General features: G+C 47.6%; 1 long non-coding RNA gene across 1 annotated transcript; it reads right to left on the bottom strand.

Annotated features, from left to right (window-relative positions):
• Nucleotides 1–2,204: 2,204 nt before the first annotated feature.
• Nucleotides 2,205–7,578, bottom strand: LOC107401463 (uncharacterized). The gene is made up of 4 exons (XR_013052799.1): nt 7,304–7,578; nt 6,286–6,336; nt 5,876–6,210; nt 2,205–2,526 (listed from the first exon to the last, which is right to left on the bottom strand). It is a non-coding gene; the product is annotated as an uncharacterized LOC107401463 (long non-coding RNA).
• Between the last annotated feature and the right edge of the window lie 1,400 nt (nt 7,579–8,978).

Consider the following 8,978-nt stretch of genomic DNA (forward strand, 5'->3'; position numbering starts at 1 on the left):
CTGTGGCTGAATAATATTCCACTGTACACCACCCTCTCTTTAGTCCTTCATTTATCTGTTGATGGACATCTATGTTGACATCATATCCTAGCAAATGTGGACATGGAACATGCATCATTTTCACACTGCTGTAAAGCCGAAAGATCTAAGTTGAGCCAATGTAAGCCAGAGACCATCTGGACTTAATAAATGGAAATTGTAGATGATATTTGAGGCATAACTTGCCAATTAAAAGAGATTTTCTTTCCAGGATTAAGTTAAAACTTCATAAACAACAATGGCATGCCAAGACAGATGACTCTGGGTCCACAATTTAAGAAGTTATTATTATTATTTTAGATAGACTCTTGCTATGTCACCCAGGCTGATCTTGAACTTTTGATCCTCCTGCCTCACCCTTCCAAGTGCTGAGACTAAAGATGTGTGCCACTATGCCTGTCCAGAAATGAATTTTTAAATAGTTTGTATCGTTGAGTAATAGCCCCAACAGGTAACTTCTCTGGCTGAGGTTGGTCTCCTCTGTCTCCATCGATGACACACACACACTCTCCTCCTCCATTTTCCCCATAAGCACATTCTTTACGCAGAACTCAGAACTCAGCCATGCTGCGATCCTGCAAGGCCCGGTTGGTGCACAGGGAGTCCCAGTATCATGCCTCTTTTGGAAGGAAGCAAAGACTGAAATAACCAGAGAGCATCACTTTGCATAAAGGTGCCATGGATAAGCTGCTTTACTTGAATTATCTCTCAAAAACGAAGACATGGAGGCTAGAGAGAGAACTCAGCAGTTAAGAACACTTACTGCTCTTGCAGAGGACACGTTTCAGTTCCCAGCATCCACAAGGCAGCTCACAACTGTCTGTAACTCTGGTTCTAGGGGGTCTAATACCCTCTTTTGGCCTTCAAGGACACCTGCACTCGTGTGGTACACATAAACACAGGCAGGCACACACACACACACATACACATAAATGATACACAAATACTTTTAAAAAAAAGAGTGCAATACTGCAGATAGATTCTTAATTACAGTGCATCTCTTTTGCATAAACTGCACTTTTAAGTAATAACGCAGTATTTGAGAATTATGCAAAACTCTCCAAGGAACTCAGCCAATGCTCTTTTTAGGTTACTAAATTGATCACTTGACAGAATTTGCTTGAAAGGAATCCAAGAAATCATTACTAGAATGTCATTAGTAGTATTTGACTTTTCCATCTATATTATTTAAAGTTTATATGTTCAAATTGGCCTCCAGAGGGGTGTGTGTGTGTGTGTGTGTGTGTGTGTGTGTGGTGTGTCTGTCTGTGTGTCTGTGTGTGGTTTTCTCATTTGGTAAAAGAAAGCTGTAAAGCTTAGTTATTTATGTTAACTTTTCCTTGGTCATGCATATTATCTGTAGAAGAAAAGAAGGTCATGAAGGTCTCTTTTCCTGACCTTATGACCTTCCTAATCAAGGTCATGGGCGCAGAAGGGAGGCGTGTACAGCTTGAACCTGCTATAGCTTGCGCCTCTTTGGACAGCTGTGTTCCTGACATCTGGCCATCCAAGCATCCTGGGCAAGTGAGCTTTAGCCACGATGGCTCACGTGAGCCTGCCCGCCAGAGTGGTTGTCAGAGATGGTGCCCTCACTGACCTTTGAACAGCTGACTGGGTCTTTCTAAGGGTGGTGGGCAGCTCCCTGGCACGGTTCTTGGCAGGAGCTGGTTCTGTCATCAGGTGAAAAGCCACCTGTGTGCCCGCACCTCCCCTCCCATTTATCTCTCCTAGGCTGCTTGGGGTCAGAGGGACGTTCTATTGTCCCCTTTAGACAAGCAAGGAAATGCTACAGTCAGTCTTAGATTAATGGCAGGAAAGGAGATCTGTCCTCGGGGCTTTTGTGTGTTGATGAGGGTGGAAGATTTATGGGCGAGGATATTTGGTTCTCAGGGCTCACCGCTCCTGTCTGCTGTACCCCTCTTAGGGCAAACCTGCTTCTCTTTGCACAAACACAACCTACCCCGATCCTCCTTCCTCCTAGATACTGGCTAAACCTATTACCCCTTTCCACCTGTGTGCAGCCAGCACATACACAGCACAGAACATCTGTCCACCCCGTGGTGGACGTCTTGGGCGGTCATGAGGGCCTCGGTTCTGTGCTTGGACCCCAGGGTACCGTGAGGACTGAGGCAGGCTCTAGGAAGACACGTCCCTGTAGAGAAAGATGTTGCAGTAGAAAGCTTGGAGTGAATAACGGTCTGCTAGGCAGTCCCTCTGGAAGAGCAGGATGGACCCGATCTGGCAATGACTTTAAAACACCGAGCCCAGCAGAGCAGGGCACTGCTCCCAAAGCCACAGGTCTGAAACATGCATGGTACCACAGGGAGCATGTGATTGCCCTCCTCATTCAGGAATCCTTAGGCCAAGAAGGGGACTCCCAGACATCACTCTCGAGACGGCAGAGCTGGCTTTTGGCAAAGGCTCCTCCGGGGCCTCCAGGAGCGACCTCTCCATGTCCCAACTTTTCCAGCTGCAAAGGATGCTGAACTAAGGAGAGAGTGGCCAGTTACAAGCAAATTGGCAGCATATAAGGTTGTTTCTAATGAGTTATTTTTCTGTAGCAGCTTTATACATTTTAGTTTAGTCTGATTTAGGGCACAAGGTCTTCTTATACAGCTGGGCTAGCCCAGAACCCACTCCTGCTACAGATTCCTGACTCCTGGGATTATAAGGGCGCGTGCGTGTGAGTGTGTGTGTGTGTGTGTGTGTGTGTGTGTGTGTGTGTGTGTGTGTGATTTTGTTGTTGTTGTTAGGCTGGGTCCCATGTAGCCCAGGCTGGCCTAGTCACTATGTAGTAGGAGATCAACTTGAACTTCTCATCCTCCTGCCTCTTCCTCCCGAGAGTTGGGATTACAGGTGTGTCCCACCTGCAATGTCCAGTTTAGACAGTGCTGGGGAAGGAACCCAGGGCTCCATGCATGCTCCATGCATGCTCCATGCATGCTCCATGCAAGCATTCCACAAACTGAGTTACATTGCTACCCCTCTACAGATTTTTCAAAAGCCACTTTGTCCATTGGCTGCTCATCACTTTCAGCCTTTGGTGTCCAGAAGACATTCACTTACGTACTGGGTGAGACTCTCCCCTTTAGGGTGATTCAGAACATTATCGTCCTCTGCCAATTTTCATGGTAAAGGATGTACGTGGGGGTGGGGAGCTAGAGAGATTGTTGAGCAGTTAAGTGTGCTTACTGCTCTTGCAGAGGACTGGAGTTGGGTTCCCACTTCTGAACCACCTATAACTCTAGATCCAGGAGATCTGACACCCTTTTCTTGTCTCTGCAGACACCTATACTCATATATGTATATACACATACAAATAAAAAAAATAAAATAAGGCCAGGGTGGTGGTTGGTACATGCCTTTAATCCCAGCACTTGGAGGCAGAGGTAGGCAAGTCTCTGGAGTTTGAGGCCAGCCTGACTACATGGTGAGTTCCAGGACAACTTCACAAGGAAACTCTGTCTCAAAAAACCAAATAAATAAATAAGAATTAAAAAAATAAAAGATGGGCCTGGGCAGATCCTGGGGACACTAAATGGGACAGCTGGCTTTTACCAAATGACCTTCCAGCTTCCACGGCTGTCCAAACACCACCTTCTGCTCCCACCTCCTTCACCCTCTTTCTCCGTGCTCACTCACAGTCAGGTTTGTGCAGAGACTAGGGCAGTGAGGAATCCACCTTGGCGTGTTTGTTTCTGGGGGTGGAAGGCCAGACTGGTCCAGTTGGGTTGGCTGCTCCTGAGCGGCACTGGACCACTGCCCTGCTGAGCAGGCTCATGTGAGCCTTTGTGGTTAGAGTTCATTTGGTTTAACCCTGAAATCATATCACAAACATCTCTTCTCTCATCAGCCCACAAAATCCTAGAAGCTCATGGTCAGGCCTCAGATGCTAGAAAACCCACATCTGAGGAATATTTGGTCTGTAAAGTTATGGCTTCAAAGTTGCTGGTATTTCCTCAGCCTCTGCTCATGCTGTTCCCAACTTTGAAGACTTCACTCTTCTCCTCTTCCCAAATGAACAACGCATAGTCTTCCTCAATGCCAGCGAATGCCCTGAAAGGTCATCTCGGGGTCAGCACTGGGAAAGACCTTAAACTCTTAAACTTCACCTAGCTCTATGATCTTTCATCTTCTAAAAGCAATGAGTGTGTGTGTGTGTGTGTGTGTGTGTGTGTGTGTGTGTGTGTGTGTGCCATAACTTGTGTGCAGAGGACAGAGGACAATTTCCTGTGTTGGTTCCTATCTTCCACCTTGTCTGAGGCAGGCTGAGTCTGTTGTTTGCCGCTGTGTGCTGTATACCAGGCTAACTGGCCTATAGGCGTCCAGGAGTTCTCCAGTCCCCACCTCCCATCTCGCTGTAGAATCACTAGACTACAGATAGATACTTTCTCCTTTCTCTGGTTTTCCCTGCATTCTGGGGACTCAAACTCAAGTCCTCTCTCTTCTGTGTCAAATTCTGGGCCCGCTGGGCCATTTCCCCAGCCCCTAAAACCAATTCTTCTGTAGTTTGTAGCCAGAGTTTGAAAAGCATTGATGACTAGCAACTTTGTTTCTCCAAAATAACCTTTCTATAACAACCATTCCGCATCCGTACAGCTTTACCATGGATAGCATTAGCTTCTGTTTAGTCGATCAAAAGTCAGGGGAAAGCGTCATGGATGTTGGTCTTGCAACAACCTTGCAAGAGAACTATGCCTATTACCATCTCATCCCATTTTACAGAAGAGGAGATGGAATCTGAGGAAGACTCACTGACCTTCCCAAGGTCACAGAGCCCCGAAATGGCAGACTGTGCCCTTTGCCATGGCACACGCCCTCAAGCTCTTGTAGACATTTTTTTGCTGTGTCATAGGTCCACTCAGGTAGAGTTGTGGAGCGTGTGCTGTCGGCCAAACGTCTCCTAAGAAGTCTCGGTGTTTAGAGTTTGTCCTGAACACAGTGTAGCAGCCTGGCTTAAACTCACAGTCTTCCCCAGTTATAATTTCAAGAATTCAGCTTTATTGCCAATAAACTAGGTTCTTGGAAGGTAAGGCTCCCTATCTCTGTATTATGGTATGTACTTAACTTTCAAGACGCTTTGTATCCATTTCAGAGTCCAGCATAGATTTTATGACCCAGCACATGGCAAATGCTAGTCATTCTCTGGGTGGTGATGGTGAGGACATCAGCCAAAGAGGCACGATCCCTAAGTTTTGGCTTTTGCTTTGATGCTAACAAACCAGTTACACCCGGGCACTAATCCCCATTCCTGACCCACCATCCTCTTCTTTGGCCTCAGTTTCCCCACACAAACTAGAAAACTACAACCACCTTTTTGATGGCCATCTAGACGCTAGAACTCTCCCACATCACGTGAATGGAGGCCAGGTCTGAGAGAACCCTCCATGCAGGAAGCTCCCAGACCACAGCTGGGCCATATAATTGGATTTCAGCCTGGGGCATGAGGCACCTTTATAGGCCCCTCTTCTTACACTCCTGAGGCCAGCAGCAAGCAGAAGTCTTGAGTGAGCTGCAGGCTTCAGCCTCTAGTTTTTTAGGAGCTTTCTCAGTATTTAGTAAAAGATTTTCACAAGAAACATAACAATCTCCAAACTTCTCTTTAAGGAATCCCTCAACAGGTCACTAAAGAAACAAGAAGAATGTTTGAAGTCTGCTATCACCACTGTGCCGGGGCAATGCTTCCTTTGTGTATTTGTTTGTTTATGCTTTTTTTTTTTTGTGTGTGTGTGTGTGTGTGTGTGTGTGTGTGTGTGTGTGTGTGTGTGACATATGCATGCTACATCGTGTGTGGAGGCCAGAGGACAACTTCTGGGGAGTCAGTTCTCACTATCACCTGTTTGCAATGGTCTCTCATCCTGTTGCTCTGTGAACTGAAGGTTTGCAGGTACAGGAGCTTCTGGGAGAGTCTCCTGGTTCTGCTTCCGGTACTCTGTAGCAATGCTGGGATTGCAGATGTGCACTGTCACATCTGGCTCCAATGTGGGTTCCAGGGGTTGAACTCTGGGTATCAGGCTTGTGCGGTGAGCGCCCGTACCTGCTGAGCCGCCTCCTTGGCTCTTGGTCATGTATTTTGCAAACCTGTTTGCGTATGTCCCAGTGCCAGGCTGGGTAGATAGAAATCAAGAAGTACAAAGCGAGAGACAGTGTCTGTTGTAGCTTACAGTTTTTCTAGAAAGGAAAATAGGGAGCAAATGAACACACAAAACTGACTCTAAGTTGTGATGAGGAATACAGCACACTAACCTGTGCAATCTGGTTCTCATTAGGATTCTTGGCAAAGCTATTCAGCCACATCTGGAAAATAAAGGACTGTCAGTATGGCTTCGTAGGCCACTCCCCCTCCCGTGTCGCTCCACTTTCCCCTCTACAGATAGATGACCTGGGACCATCGGTTAATTACAGAAACCTAAACAGTCTGAGGACGGGGTTGGTTCATTAGAGGCTTATGGAGGAAGAAGCATTTAAACTAAGATTTGAAAGCTGGGCTGGCAGGGGACAAGCTCCGTTAGCAGAGTACTTGTCTTATAAGCATTAGTACCTGAGTTGATTTCTAAGCCCATGCTAAACAAACAAGCAAACATCAATGTGAATGCATGCTCATGATCTCAGTGCTGGGGAAGTGGACGCAGGAGGTTCCTGGGACTCACTGGCCTGCCAGCCTAGCACACTAGGTGAGTTCCAGGCAAGGGAGAGACCCTGTTTCAAAAAGCAGAGGTGGTCTAGCCTCAGGAACAACATTCACGATCATCCTTGAACCTCCACCTGCATATACATATATTCACCTGTGCATGGCATGTGTGCATACACACACACACACACACACACACACACACACACCCCTGCACACATCTAAGACCTTAGGTGTCCAGGAGAGGCAACATGGTGGGAGTGGAGAGATGGTGTGACCCATAGTAGACAGCTCAGACTCCCATTTGCTATACAATTGTGTGTTAGTCATCTACTCTCTCTGGGCCTCGGGTTTGGTTTGGGCTTTGCTTTTTTTTTTTTTTTTTTTTTTTCCCTGTCCTGAAGTGAAGACCTGCTTCTGAATAGGAATGATGTGATGCAGGCAGAAAGGCAATGGCTACGGGGTCAGGATCATCTTAAAATTATTCCTGGCCACACACTGGGACAAAGGCCCCTGTGTTCTTGAGGTGAGACTGGGTTCTCCACTTGTGCCTGTGTTTGTTAGTATCTTTGGCTGTGATTCAACATCATGACCAAAAGTTAACCCGGGGAGGAGAGGGTTTATCTCACCTACCACTTACAGTCCATCGTAAAGAGAAGTCGGGCCGGGGGCTCGAGGCAGGAACCTGGAATCCAGAAATGAGGCAGAGGCCCTGGAGGAATGCCTCTTACTGGTTTGCCCAGCCCGCTTTCTTTTACAACCCAGGGCCACCTGCCCAAGGGTGGCACCACCCACAGTGGGCGGGGCCTCTCCACGGCAACCATTAATCAAGGAAAATGCCCTCACAGAGTTGCCTACAGGCCAGTCTGACGGTGGAGGCATTATTCTCAGTTGAGGTTCTTCTTCCCGGATAACTCGAGCTTATGTCAAGTTGGCAATAAAATAAAATAAGCCAACCAGGACACGTACACATTGTATGTCCTGAGTATGTGAAGAATCATGTCGGGGTGCATGGGGCCTGGAAAAGCTGGTCCCGGTGACCTATCCTGGGGAAAGTCAACAGACGTGTAAGGGGGAGGGGGGCTCATTAAACAGGCTTTCCGGCAGCCTCCTTTTCCAGATGTGCCTCCGAAGGCTTTGCCAAGAATTCTAACAAGAACCAGACCCTTGCTCCGTCCTTCACCTGAGGGTTCCAAGCAGATACCAGTCTCCCTCTGCTCACAGGCCAAGAGGGGTTTGTTTGAAATTCTTCCCTGTAGGAATTGGAGGCTCTGAATATTAGAGAAAACGGTTCAGATTTCCCATCTTTTAGATTTCAGCGGAGAGAGTTGGGGTTAAAATCTGAGTGGGAGGAGACTCGGAGGCATCCATGGAGGCCTCAGCTAGCCACCCACAGCAATCCCTCAGAGTTAACTAGCTAAACCCTTACATTAAAAGACAACAGTGAGAGCCCAGTGTTCAGAGAAATGTTTGCTCCGTTCCACGATGGTTCCTAAGGGTCCTCTGCCACCCAACCCACCCAGATGTATCCCCGCCCGTCAGTAGGAGTCAAAGACTGCACTGAAGCTAAGGACACAAAGGCAAGACCCCTGACCACAGCTGTGTGTATGAGGGGTTTGCCCCGTGCCTGTGAGCCAGGCTATAAAGGGCATTTCCAGCCTCTACTGCCTTTCCGGGAAGGCTATAGGTGTTCACAGGCACAGGAGGCTCTGAGCTGGACACAGCATCGATCCTCGTCCTGTGGCCAGCAATCCCGGCCTGCCTGGCCTCTCTGGAGCTCTGCCTGTTCTCTGTTGGGCCCGTTTCCGTCTAGTGTGTTTGCTGGGATCCTCTGTCTTGGCTTGCTCAGCAGGGGAAGGGGCGTACTTCAGACACATCCTTCAGCAACTCAGCCGAGACCCTCATCTCCTCCTTCTTGGTTTTAATCAGGGCTGAGGAGGGCTCATTCTTTTTCTGTCTGATGTTATCTTGTCTCAAAAAAAAAAAAAAAAAACCCAAAAAATAAAAGACAAAAAACTCTAGTTTTTATAAGCCTCTCTTCTGAGCAATGGAGATTTGAGTTACAGGAGTCTGTCTATGGGGTGTGAAAATCTGGCCCTTTCCTTCCCCATGGCTCTGCCACCCATCCTAACACCCACTCCCTGAGACCCACACACCTTCCCAGAATGACTGGCCCTTTGCGCTCACTTTCATCAATAGCCAAGCTTGCCAAGACAAACTCCCTAAAGTCTAGTGTTTAATAGTGGGTCATCTATCAAACAAGTGTGCCAAGGCTTAACTAACCAGGAAACTGTTTTTTGTTGTTGTT

This window comes from Peromyscus maniculatus, chromosome 7 (genome assembly GCF_049852395.1).
Source record: "Peromyscus maniculatus bairdii isolate BWxNUB_F1_BW_parent chromosome 7, HU_Pman_BW_mat_3.1, whole genome shotgun sequence".
NCBI lineage: Eukaryota > Metazoa > Chordata > Mammalia > Rodentia > Cricetidae > Peromyscus > Peromyscus maniculatus.